Here is a 13,781-nt window from a genome sequence, read left to right as displayed (position 1 = left end):
ATTTTCATCTGTAGACTGCTGGTTTCAACCCTGGTGAGATTGATTGGTAGATTCAAGTGTCTATTGTATGTTCTGAATTCAACCTGTACTTTATCAACTCTACTTCCAGTTGCATCAATGAAGGACTCACTTCTGAGTTTGTCAGGACAACCATCGCAAGGATTCCGTCCAGAAAATATGGACACCACAGCGATGAGTGTTTTCTGGGGCAAAGTTTTGTATCCTCCATAAGGGTAATGACAACGGGAATCAGGATACCCCCATTCCTTCACGTTGCCTTTTTCCTCACACACATTTTGGCATGTTGGTTCCTATAGCAATGTAGCTAGTACATTTAAAAAATTTATTGTGTGGTTTAGATGCCATTTTTAACGCTGATGCCGGTGGAAACAGCATTTCACCCTGCACTAGAATTTTAATGAAGCCCGTAAAAGGGCCTTTGGACTACATCGATACATCGAAACTGGGCTTCTATACTTTATTTATGGGAGAGCAAGAATTTCTAAGCAAGGCTGCTACACTGTCAATACAAAATCACTGGTCCTTTTCAGCCATATTGCTATGCATATTATCAGGGTGTTCAATCAACATATCAACTCTCAAATATCAACCAGCAACAATGTTTACTGCAGAATATCAGCTGGCACGCAATATGGAGTTGCAATAGTAAGAGAGGATGTGGCCTAACGGCTAGGACGGTCGACCTCAGTGCTAGAGTACTGGGCTCGAGTCTCGGCAGGGACGCGCAACATTCTGTGATTCTGGGAAAATCACGTAATCTCCTCATGCCTAACAAAAATTAATGTATCCGTATGTAACATAACTGGTGCTTATGTAAAGCGCTCTGATACCTCCGGGTCTAGTTAGCGCTACATAAAACTCCACACACAAAAAAAATCTATGCTTACCTTGATAATGTTGTGCAACCCAGTATTACTACATCTACATATTTTTGTGGTCAGTTCTTTGACTGTCAAAAAGCACTAAGGGCCATGTTATCAAGAATGGCGATAACATTATCGCCGATTTAGTGTCAGGAAACTGCAGCTAAAGGGGCGATAAAGGGCTTGATAATATACCCTTGATTATTTCAATAGAAGCCCAGGTTTGATGTCCTTCACACCAGAACCTGGGCTTCTATTGGAATTATCAAGGGCATATTATCAAGCCCCTTCTCGCCGCTTTATCAGCAGTTTCCTGCAGCTAAATCGGCGATAATGTTATCGCCGTTCTTGATAATACGGCCCTAAGTCTGTAGTCCATATGGAATGAGAGCGATGAATGTTTCATAACCTCTTCAAATCCACGTTCAACGATACCCAAAATAATAAGTTAGATGTAGATCTGGGGACAATGGAAAGGGATAAATGAGAATGCAGAAACACTGGATATTACCACTTTCAGATGGGCACTGCCTCCAACTTTTCTATCACATTTGACACACTTTCTGAATATATCTGTATTTGCAACCTCTACGTTTTGATGGAACTCTGAGTTTTCCTAAAACTGAAAAACAAATATTGTTTATGAAATAAATATCAAAGGTTTCTAGATTAATCAGGCTTCAATCATCAAAAGTAAGTACCTTATCTCTTTTGAGAAAACACTCCCTGATTTGATAATGAATTCAAGCTGGCTATTTCATAAGCTGTGAAGTAACAAGCACACATTAGACTAGAGAGTTCACCAAGGCAACAAGCAGTCACTTCCCATCTTCTAGCAGTACCTAAACACAAAACATGCATTAAAAGAAAATACATATCAAAGTCTTTGAAGTGTTTAGGAAGTCTGCTGTTTCTTTGGTTTAATAACGGAGTTTAAAGAAAGTTCAAGTTTATAATCCTTAAAAAAAAGTTCTGAAACAGTACTGAAAACCTCACGGTGATCCCTAAGAATACTTCTCTATATTCTGGAATGTGTTAATTGCAAAAGATGATCACAAAACAATTTCAGCAACAATGTACCCTGGATGCCTGGTAAAGATGCTCTGGACCAAGGGGACATTGTAATGTGTAAACACTTGCAAACGTCATGTGTGTCCTCTGGCTTCATGGAACATGTAGTACTTAGGACATGACTGTACTTAGGTGTCTTGTGCAGTGTAGTGTCTCCAGTGAAGACGCAAAGCCTCTCTCCTGGTGGTGCTAACATTCTGCGCCTGCCGCCACCCATTCTTCCACCTGTTGGCAAAATCTGTTGGCTATTTGTAACATTGAACAACTATTTATGTCCTGTACCCGGTGATTGGACTGAATCAAGAATTTACATTGAAAAATACAGAAAAGACTGAAAAGTATACAAAGTGAAAAGGCTGTTATTGACACGGACATTTGAATTTACTAGAGTTGCTCAGGTTGAGAAATTGTGTTTAGAATTTAAGGTGGATATTTATCTATCTGTTGCTACAACCTTTGGTAGTGGTTGTATCTCTGCCCTAAGGCATATACTAGTTACCTATACAAAGAAAAGTTATAACTTTACACTGTTTTTGCACATTATTCCCTACTGCCAATTTCTTTGTGTAATGCTTATGAACATCACCACCACCTGACAGTTCTGAGTATCAAGCTTCTGTGGGGGTGAATGCAGGCCACAGATCATGACCACAACCACAACCACAATCAGATAGTACTAGGATTTGGCAATTGGGCAGCCGTCCATTTGATAAAAAAAATACAGCACCTTTGAACAGGGCTGCTACTTTTTAATGAGGTGGTGCAGGTACAATTTCTTTGGGTTTCTTTCCTTGAGATAAGACAGTACTTGCATTTAGCTTTCATAACCCCACAAAACAGCTGAGATCAGCCAATAAAGTGTTGGCAGAGATCCCCAGTATTCAGCGTGCAAGAGCAGGAGGAAGGTCTCCAACATACCTGGGTTCAACAGCCTGGAATCAGCTTCCTCTGGAGTTGTGGACTATGAGGGATATGGCAATGTTTAAGAAGAAACTCAAAGCTTGCTTTTTTGTGCAGGCCTAAGCCTCTTTCATTTTCCGATCTCGCTCCTTCGCGCAGGGACACTGCTTGGAGTAGCAGTGCGTGTTATAAATCGCTATCATCATCATTTCTTGGTACATCTACCTAACACTTAATAAAAATGGACAACATCTGCCAGCACAGCTTCTATAATAATATTGAATGTCCCTTATTTATTTAGGTGTTTTTAAAAGTTCTGGCCATTTCAAAGCACTTTTGAGCAAACAACATATGTAGAATAATACAGTTCATTAGACCGTGCTGTTAACAAGCAGTCGGACAGGAAGAGGTAAGTCTGTTAACCGCATCCTTCGATTATGACGCACATGAACAGGGATCCAGACAAAGGCATTCTTGATCCGCTAAGCTTTAACCCCTTCCCTGCTGCCGTCGGCCGTTGGCCGGCGCGAGCTCTACCTCGCTGGTGCTGCGAACGTCCAACGGCTGAAGCAGCCCCGCCCATTTCGCGGAACCGCCACACTGCCGCGAAATCGCGCCGCGGCTAAGGGGTTAAGCAGATTGCTGAGTTGGCGATAGTTTGGTTGAGCCCTGATTTGGGCATCCAGGCCACTCCGCCATTTTGGGTCCACTACTTCAAAGAATTGAGCATCATGTTTTAGAGCCTGTAGGCTTGTTCAGGTCAGTTAAAAAGGAGGGAAGTTGCTTACAACTGTTTCCAAGAAGGAGATGGCAAACTTTGGATAGAAGACTTCTGATGCTGTATAGCAGGGCTGTTCTACATAGAAAGAGAGGACATAATGTTAACAGGAGAGTACTAGCACTTCTGATTCTGGTTGCTCTGCCTTCTCAGAGAAAAGCTGCCATAATACTAATAGATACAATTCTACTGCATTACTGCTCCTGTCCCTGCTTTTGACACCTCCTGAATAAGAGGCACTTTTTCTGTATAAGTAAGCACTGTGTGATCAGTTCTGTCCCTACAACGAGTGCCGCTCCTTAATGAAAGGAAGATGCATGGCTTAATCAGGCTGTGCACTAAATAAATCTTCTAGAATAAGAGGTTGTGAGTACTTTTAGAGCATGTGTCAATCACACCTGCACTGAATGCCTCTCTAAGATAAAGTAGGGCTGTTCGGTTGGATCAGTTCTTGCAAAGAGCCCCTGTTACGGATGAAGAGATGGATAAATATTATATTATATGATATTATATTATACTATGCTATGCTATACTATACTATACTATACTATACTATACTATACTATACTATACTATACTATACTATACTATACTACACTGATGAAACGCTAAAGGAAGGGAGTGGTAGAAGAAGAAAAGTGTAGAAGCAGTAAAAGAGGGTAAGAGAAAGATAGCGGATGTAGACATGTAAGGTGAGAGTGAGAGAGAGAAGAGCTGAGAGAGGCAGTGAGAGGCAGAATCTTTAAAGTTGTTAAAGCCTGTCACAGTTTACGAAATGTTATTGGTTTAATATTACTTTTATCACTCGTTTTCTGTATCTCCCTTCAGACCCTCCCCCAAATTCTCAGATATGTGATATTTTAAGCCTTATAACGATTTGTCCAATGCTTCTTCTCTCAGTTGTTTTGAAATATTCTAACTGCCTAAGGTTCAAAGATTAACTCCCCAAGTGCCTTAACACCAAGGAAATGTAAAATACACACTAGAAAGGGGTGGAATTTAAAACAGAGCTTTGCTCAAACTCCTGACTTCATTTGTTCCTCAAATTCCACTGGGATGCTGAAAGCTTTTTAGGTCTCACCTAGCATTGCTGCGCACATGTGTAGCTCGCTCTGCGAGATTTTTGCTAATGAGGAGTTTCAGTAGAGGGCTTGAAGCCCCGCCCCTCATTTCCATTGGTCGGTGTCACCGTTTATGCCGATTATGAGTATTTCAGCAGCTGGACTCAGTCAGTCCAGAGCTTCGTGTTCTTGCAAAGGGCGTGTATCCTTCTGAATCGATGTCTGCTTGCCAGGGCCTGCCCGATGCCTGCTTTGCTTTCTCTCTGTAGTTTGTTCGTATTCTTTTACCTTGTTGTTCCTCCTACTGCTACCCTTGGTCGCCTGCGCCCCTTTTCCGTGGTTCTAAGGTCCTGCCCCTGCTCTCAAGCCTTCATCCTCCCGTGCTGCGCCGTGCTCCTGGCGATGCTCACTTTGCCCCTCTGGAATCAACCTAAGTTCACGGTGAAATGAGGGGTATTTCCCTTTTCCCGCCTGCTCTCCATGGCAGGCCTATTCTTCTTCATGTGTTTACGTATTTGTTTTTAATGTGCCAACATCTTGCCAAGTCCTCTTCGAAGCGCAGTAGATGGGGAAGGGGGCATCATCATGCGCAAGGACAGGGAGGGGGTGCATTCTGAAGAGGGTGTTGGGGGGTTCCAATGCAGGTGCTCAGGGGTCAAAGGCCTTCCTGAACAGTAACGTATTCATCCATCTCACTCACCTAAACTTTTGCAGTGTCCAGGACCAGTGCTGCCTGCGCCCCATGTATACAAGATCTGTCCCACAACAAGTAAACCCAACCACACGCACACTCACTGGTCCCCACAGTGCACATGCACCAGGCACCCTAATGCAGTAAACTCTGAACAGACACTGCTGTGGCCGACGTGCAGAGATGTACCAGCAACATTGCGTTGACTTTCTTTCATTATGAGACAACACTTGTACTATCCATAATATGACGTATTCGTAAATTGTAACTTCTCCATGATCTGTTTTATTTTTCGCTGTTAATCAATCATTTAGGCCTACACAATGCCATAGTTGGATATTAATGTTCTTCATTTTAATGCTTGGAATAGTAGTGTCAAGTATCACTAACAAATAAACGGTACACTTAAATGTCATATTTTGCTCAGTTCTTACAACCAGCACAATAGAAAATGCAGAGATTCCGCATCTGATCAACGAGCAGTATAGTGCCCTTACAGCGCTCGGCTTCCACACTCATCATTACAATTTAAGTTTTCTACAACTTCACTAGATTACAGTATCATGAGCACACACCATCCATCTTTAGCAATAAACCCCTCTCTCTCTCTTTCTATCTCTCTCTTACTTTCTCTCACAGTCACTCTGTCTCTGTCTCTCTCTCTTGCCTTTCCGGTCTCTATTTTTCCCTTTCTCAGATGTATGTTTACTCTCATTCTGCGTACTTTTCCCTTCCCTCCACAATATCACTGCCCTGCCTCTGTGAAGTCCTTTGCCTCCGGCCTAACTTTCTTTCACACACTTTCCCCCGTGATACTACCCTGTCAACTCACGCACACCACCTGGCCACCGCCGCTCCCCTCAGCCCCCCACCCTTCTAATCTATAGAGCTGGACGAGTGAACAGATTTTCTGGGAGAGCCGAGCCAGAGCCGATCCAAGGATATGACCAGGATCTTGGAACCCGTGCACAAGCCCAACCCTGAAAATGTTTGTTGTTAAAATCCTACAACAAACCTGATGTAAACTGTGATAAAGCTGACTCAGATTTTAATACAGTGTATTCCCTTAACATTTGGAGCTTTGACATTAGTAGAGCACATTACGGCACTGCACCGATAAGTGCTCCGTTTACATTTAGTTATTTAGCAGAGGCTGCCCCCGAAGGGGGCCTCGAGGGAAGGTGCCATAATGGCCGCCAGAGCCCGAAAAGGAAACAGAACTGGTTTGCGCCACCAAGAAGCGCCGCGCAATAGGGTGGGGGGCTGACGATGGCTCGGATCACCCATTAGGGCATCACCCCCTCCCCCTTTTTCAGGCCAAGGGCGAGAAGACAAAAGGCGAGATATAGGGCGACGCTCCCCCTGGGGCAACTCACTCTACATCATGGAGCTGGGGAGCAACGCCGAGAATTTCTAGTCCCACCCACCCACAACAAGGAACAGCAGGGTCGCAATGCAGTCAGAAACAAAAGAGACTGCAAGGTAGCGAGTTTGGACCTAACTCCGGGGGAAAGGCTATCCCTCACACGCAAATGTGCGTGGAAAACAACAAAGAACAATCTACAAACTGTCAGGGTGATTTACGACCCGAGGAGATGCAAATGAACAAAAGACAGACACCAGCCAATGATTTATGACTGATGATTTATGATGATCATGCTGAATGATTTATGATAACAAGTAAGTGTGGGTGGAAAATCCGTTCCGCTCGCGGATTTTGCGGATTTTCTGCAAATTCGCAATCCGCGAGATTCGCGAATTTCCCGCAAAATCCGCGAGCGGAACGGATTGGGTCAAAAGTTGAAGCTGACTTTTGTAACTATTTTAGAATGGCGCAGGCAAGCTGTCAGCAAGCTGCCAGAGCCATTCTAAAATAGTTACAAAAGTCAGCTTCAACAGGAAGCACTGATAGATAAAGTAAAGCAGGTGCTCGAGTTGAAGCTCAAATTGAGTTACACAATCATTAATCACCCCAAACTTGGGGTGATTAATGATTGTGTAACTTAATTTGACCTTCAACTCGAGCACCTGCTTTACTTTATCTATTAGTGCTTCCTGTTGAAGCTGACTTTGTAGCTATTTTAGAATGGCGCTGGCAGCTTGCCGGCGCCATTCTAAGTGGGGCTGAGGGCAGAAGGGCACAAAGTGGGACAGAGGGCAGAAGGGGACAAAAAACGAGTGGGGCAGAGGGCAGAAGGGCACAGAAACGAGTGGGGCAGAGGGCAAAAGGGCACAAACACGAGTGGGGCAGAGGGCAGAAACGCACAAAAACGAGTGGTACAGAGGGCAGAAGGGCATAAAAAACGAGAGGGTGGCAGTGATGAATCAGAGGGCGCATAATGGTCTCGCCCCCAAAAAAACCTGCGAACACGAGCGAACATGCCAAAACGCCCCGCGAACACGCAAAAATAAAAAAATCCGCGAATTCGCACAAATTCGCGAATTTTGCAGATCGCGAATTCGCAAATCTGCAAATTCGCGAATCGCAAATTCGCAAAATTCGCCCATGCTTAATAACAAAGTGTTAACCGTTTGTGACAGAATGATTTATGAGACCAGGATGATTTATGTCCCTTGATTTATGACTGCTGATTTATGAGGATCGGGCAGAATGATCTATGACAACAAAATGATGGCCAATTGTGGCACAATGATTTATGATACCCCAATGATTTATGACCAGGGCTTTATGCTGTTCCAATGAGAACGGTATGATTTCCTATGTGCAATAGTGTATGAGGATGAATTATGACCCTGCCACAAGAAGGTGTCCAGGGGAGTTGCACATGTATGACGTATTTAACAAGTAATAAAACTGCGGCCAACAATGACCACCACATACAACGACTGTTGGCTGTGTTTAGTAATACGAATACAGACGTAGGGTACCTTCCTGGAATGGGCACAGTGCGGACATTATGCCCAGAAACATGGGATGTTGAGTCGAAGATGAGGCTCAGATCAGCAGCTCTTTCCGAAAAGCTACATCCTGGGCAGGGCGAGTGGGGCCGGCAGAAGCCACATGAAAGCTTGGCTCGATTTGGGCTCGAGGTTCCAACAGTAACTCGAGCTGAGCCAGGCTTCAAACTCCAGCTTTCAGTGGCTCCCCTACCTCTAATCCACTACTTCCTACCTCTCTGGTCTGTCTCAGTTTCCTTACCTCCCTGGTCCCCTGGTGAAGTGAAATCTCCTATACCTGCCTCACATATGTAGATCTCCACGTCAGCACTTTCACCGTCCCTTGTCAAGTGCTGTAAGGTATCTTGTCTCTCCCAGCGAGCCGTGCCTCTGGCCTGCTTCTGTCACTGCACTCCGTTTTCCTACCTCATTTTTTTTTTACCCGAACCCACTACAGGGCTGATGTCACTCACCGTGACGGGCACAGACGGGCAGCTCCAGTCTTCTTTCTTCCAGTGCAGCGCTCTTACATCCCTCACTATTTCTCAGTCACTATCTCTCTCTTTCTTTCTCTCACAGTCATTCTTTCTCTGTCTCTGTCTCTCTCTCTTGCCTTTCAGGTCTCTTTTTTTCTCTTGTGGGCTCACTGTTATGATGTGTGGCAGTCGTGGAGTTTACCCTCTGATTACCGCATCTCTCCATCACCCTTTTCGTTGGTATATATGGGGAGTAGAGTGCATTAGTGATAGATACTTGGATAGTCGCGCCCCACCCTGCCCCAGCAGGCCTCCCCAAAAGAAGCAGTGTCCCATCTTTAACTCGCACCCACACTCACTGTTCAATGTGTAGGATTCTCTTTAGAGCTCTAATCCTGGAGTGCACGTAATGATGCGTGGTAGAAAAGTATGCGTGGTAGAAAAGTATGCGTGGTAATGTGTAGTGCAAAACTACACCTAATGTGCAGTAGTAATATACACTGTGTCAAGAGTGCACACTGACCCATCAATGTGCAACACACACACACAGAAGTGCAATAGGAAACTGTCCCATGTCAAAGTGCACACTGTGTTGTGCATTAGGACACACACTCAACAGTGTGCAACACGCACACACAGAAGTGCAGTAGGAAGGTGCTCCGTGTTAAGAGTGCACACTGGTGTGTGCATTAGGACATGCATACACCAATGTGCAACACGTACACCAAAGTGTGGTCGGAAGGTGCAGTGTCAAGAGTGCAGACTGCTGTGCATTAGAACAAGCACTCACCAGTGTGCAAAATGCACACACCAACGTGAAGTAGAAAGGTGCACCATAGGAAGAGTGCCCACTAATACGTGCATCAGAAATGGCACACACCCATGTGCCCCCTGTGAAGAATGCGCACTAAGAGGCACAATTGAGCAAACATTTGCAATGCAATAGTTCTCACATTTACGCAGGTTTGAGCTATTAACATTGCAAATAACTATGCCTTTTATTTTTGTTTTTGTTTCTAAAACAAAGAAAAGGCATTGTCATTTATAATGCCAATAGCTTAAACTTGCGTAAATGCGAGACCTATTGCATTGCAAATGCTTGTTTAGGAATCTGCTAACAAGATGTAAGAGGAAAAGTATGAATTCTACTATATATGTAAGCTTACCCACTCTTTGTTTGAAAATGTAATTTTCAGTCATTTACAAACTTGGGTTCATTTTAGTATAAATAAAAGATGCATGTAGAGTTACAATATATAAAAGTACTGTTAGACCTGGTTTTTTCAGCGGGTTTACCCCCAGACCTTTTGCTTTTTGGCCCCCTGGTTGTGACCCTGTTTTTGTTGGTTGTAGGACTCTGGGCACTTTACCACTGCTGTTCAGTGCTCAAGTGCCTATGCTCTCCATGTAAATCATGTTTATGGATTGGTGATTCCATGATTGGCATATTTGATTTACTGGTAAGTCTCTAGTACAGTGCACTATGTGTGCCCAGGGCCTGTAAATCAAATACTGCTAGTGGGCACGCAGCACTAATTGTGCCACCCACACTAGCAGCCTCTAAATGTCACTCAAACCTGCCACTGCAGACTCTGACCGTAGTTTGTAACTGCCATATCGACCCGGCAAGAGCACCCACTTGCCAGGCCCTAATCTTCCCTATTTCTACATGTAAGACACTCCTGAGGTAGGCCCAAGGTAACCCCATGGGCAGAGTGTAGTGTATGTGAAAGGTAGTACATGTACTGGTGTGAGTAACATGTCCTGGTAGTGAATTACAGTGCATTTCGTTTTTCGCTATGGAAAGGCTTTTTGGCCCATAGGGTAGAATGGGAGTTTTACTTATAACATCTTATGAGCATAACTTCCCATTGGGACACGATTGGGAAGTGGAGCTTAGTATGCCTGGACTCAGAATGCAAAAATGCATCTTTTAGTAAAGATGATTTTTTTTCTGTGTTTGAAGATACCACTTTTAGAAAGAGGGCATTTTCTTGCTTAGCCTTCCTGTGTGCCTCTGCTGGTTTGTGGATTGACTGTCTGGCTTTGGAGTGACAAGGGCTGGCGCTGTGCATTCTCTCAGACGGCACGGGGTGGGGTTGGGTTGATGTGTGTCCTGCCTTTCCAGAATGAGTCAGGGCTGGGATGAATAGACCTGGGCTGCATTCAGAGTAGTGGGAGGAGTTTTCACTAATACCTGAATAGGCCTGGTCCACAGTTTTAGCCTGGTGGGAGGGGATTTCCCTTGCACCTGAATAGGCCCTGTCTGCTTTGGACAATGTTGTCTCCACCTCCTGATGAAAAGCTGGATCAGACAGGACAGAACGGGTTTTGGCTGAGCACCCAGCCTCTCTGCACCAAGAGAACAAAGGAGTTTGCTGTATAAATATTGGTTCCCAGACCCCTGTATTTTATATTACTGCTCAACTAAGGAACCTGCCAGGAAGAAGGGCTGGAAAAGCTGTCAGGAGGAACTGCCACTTTGCTGCATGCTCTGCTTTGGTGGCCTGCTGCTAGCTGTTTCTGTCTTGGGTAGGGAAAGGACTGGATTGTACTTTCATCATCCTACTGTTAGAGTTTTCTCCAAGGGCTTGAAGCAGGGGCGGTTCCTGCCTTAGGGCGCTGGGGCATTGCCCCACTAATAATTGCCCTCATTACATTTGAATATACAACAGTAAGCAGTAGTAAACCAAACTTACAATAAAAGCACTAGATTCAATTAGAGCGAGTTGTGCGAGTCAGCCTTCAGCCTCAGGCATGACCGCGGCTCTGAAGGGGGTGGGGCTTCAGTTTGATAGGCAGGCACACATGGGTAGCAGTGAGGAGCAAGTGCACCACGCACTTTGCCACAAAGTGCGCATGTCAAGTTGGACAACTGCCTTTGGCCAGCCAACCCAACATGCGCACCAGAGGCTTCTCTCTTCTGCGCCTTAGTGAGTGGGGGTTGTGCGAAGCCGCAGACCCCCAGTCTCCTAATGAGCGGTGTGTTTGCCCGCTCAAGCCAATCCTGACGCTGCTGTCTGGGAGCAGCGTCATGATTGGCTGAGAGATGCGGCCTCTGGCACACATGGCGCAGCTGTGTGTGAGGTTTTGCCCAGAGAGCATGACCAATCACTGTAATGGCTTTTTGTCAAGCCATGCAGTGATTGGTCATTTCTGCAGTTGCTGGACTGCTGCGGAGCCAGCCTATCTACCCCTCTCCGCGAGCGAGCAGGACGGCTGCTGGCACGAAGCTACGTCCCCAGAATGGAGTGGAGAGTCAGTGGACAGCATCACTTGGAAAGGTAAACTTCATAAAAAAGTAACTTCCAGGTGCGTGTCTGCGTGTAAGTAAACCGATTGTGGATTTGATATTTTTAGCCGTATTGTGTGTAGAAAGGGTAGCCTGCTGGGACAACAAGAGTGCATAGCCTGAACACATGTAATAACTTCCTCACAGGAGACCTTACTTTGTGCTTTCGTTTTCATGTTTTTGCTTCGGTTCATTGCCGTCGTGCGACCAGTTTTCCTAAAACATATTTGACATTCTCTGTCGAGGTTACTACAATGGGGACAGTAAAATGATGTTATGTGTGTTTATTTGTGAAAGTAGGGAACCTGAGTGAGTTTAGCGAAATGGACTAGATTGTGTTAGGATGTCAGTAGTCTCTCTCTCTCTTGCCCTCTCCCCCTTCGGTTCTCCCTCTCTCTCGCTTGCTTTCCCTCCCTCTCTCTCGTGTTCTATCCACCCCTTTGCAGAAGATTTCTGCTTGGGAATGTGAACGTGGAACTGACGGACCTTGTAAGACAGGAGTGAAGGCAAGCCAAGACATCGCAGTGGGTTATAGCACTAATTGGAGACGTGTGCACAACTGCACGTATTTTAATATCATCAGTTTAAAATCCTGATTGACTGACTCGGAGTCTCATCCTTCTTCATAGGTTCCTTGAGCTATTCGCATCACTAATAGGCTGTAAAACAACCAGGGTAGGTACTCATGGGGCACAAGCCACCACCAGGGTAATGTGTACAAAAAGGCCAGGTTGCAGCTGCGCACAGTCCTAGTGGTGCCCAAAGCACCTTCCATCGCCCATAGATCGATTGATTCATTTGTCAGTGCCCAAGGACTCCAGGAGGCTCTCCATAAAGTACTATACACACAGCTCATCTCATCTTCACTCTGGATAGTGTGGGTGTTTCCTGTGCAGAATACACTTCACAACGTGGCAATGCTATGGTTAATAGCACATAGTCAAAAGACTGAACACGTTGAGATCGGCAGCAGCTGTCTTCTTTTTGCCTCTGATAAAATATTGCAGTAGCGATGCTTATGTTTGTCTCCTTCTGGGAACTGAAGACAGCAATAATATTTTCCTGCGCTGTGGTCTTCTTATATCTTGGTTTTAGGAAGAATTTAACAAAATGTTATGTTTTGGCTATTTCACTTTCAGTCACTCGTGAGCATAATATTAGTTGCATATATGTTAGCCTGAGAAAGCAGTAAATGGTGTGTGAGTGCTTCTAGGTAGGATGAGGTGGCCAGGTATCGTGATGGGACAGGTGGCCTGGATCAGTCTGCACGTCTTCCATCTCTTTACCACGGGACAGGAAAAGCAGAGAAAGGATAGCACTGATAGACATCTTTCTTTCTATGGAGTTAATGATAATTGAGCAACATTTTATTATCCCCTCATTATCCTGCTGCGCAGTAAATCAGCCCGGGCCCAGCGTGTGTAACCCAAAGCAGCCGAGTGCCAGTCACCACTCACTACTGGCCATTGATACGGCCCGGTCCTCAGTCATCCGAGAATACAGTGTCAGAAAATGGTGCGCCAAAATTAACATGTGCAGCATTGGTTGTCAGGATCTGTTTTCAAATTGCACCATGTGAAAGGCCCAGAATGAAGCAACAAACATAATGGGATCCAAGCAAAAGTTGCTCAGCATTCTTTTCTCAAAGTCTGTTATGAAGTTCTCTGGTTATACTAAATAATATTATAATCATATAAAATCTCTTTATTGATGTCATAACTATACTTTCA

This window comes from Lissotriton vulgaris, chromosome 12 (genome assembly GCF_964263255.1).
Source record: "Lissotriton vulgaris chromosome 12, aLisVul1.2, whole genome shotgun sequence".
NCBI lineage: Eukaryota > Metazoa > Chordata > Amphibia > Caudata > Salamandridae > Lissotriton > Lissotriton vulgaris.
The sequence above is the reverse complement of the archived record's forward strand: the minus strand, read 5'-3'. Positions refer to the sequence as shown.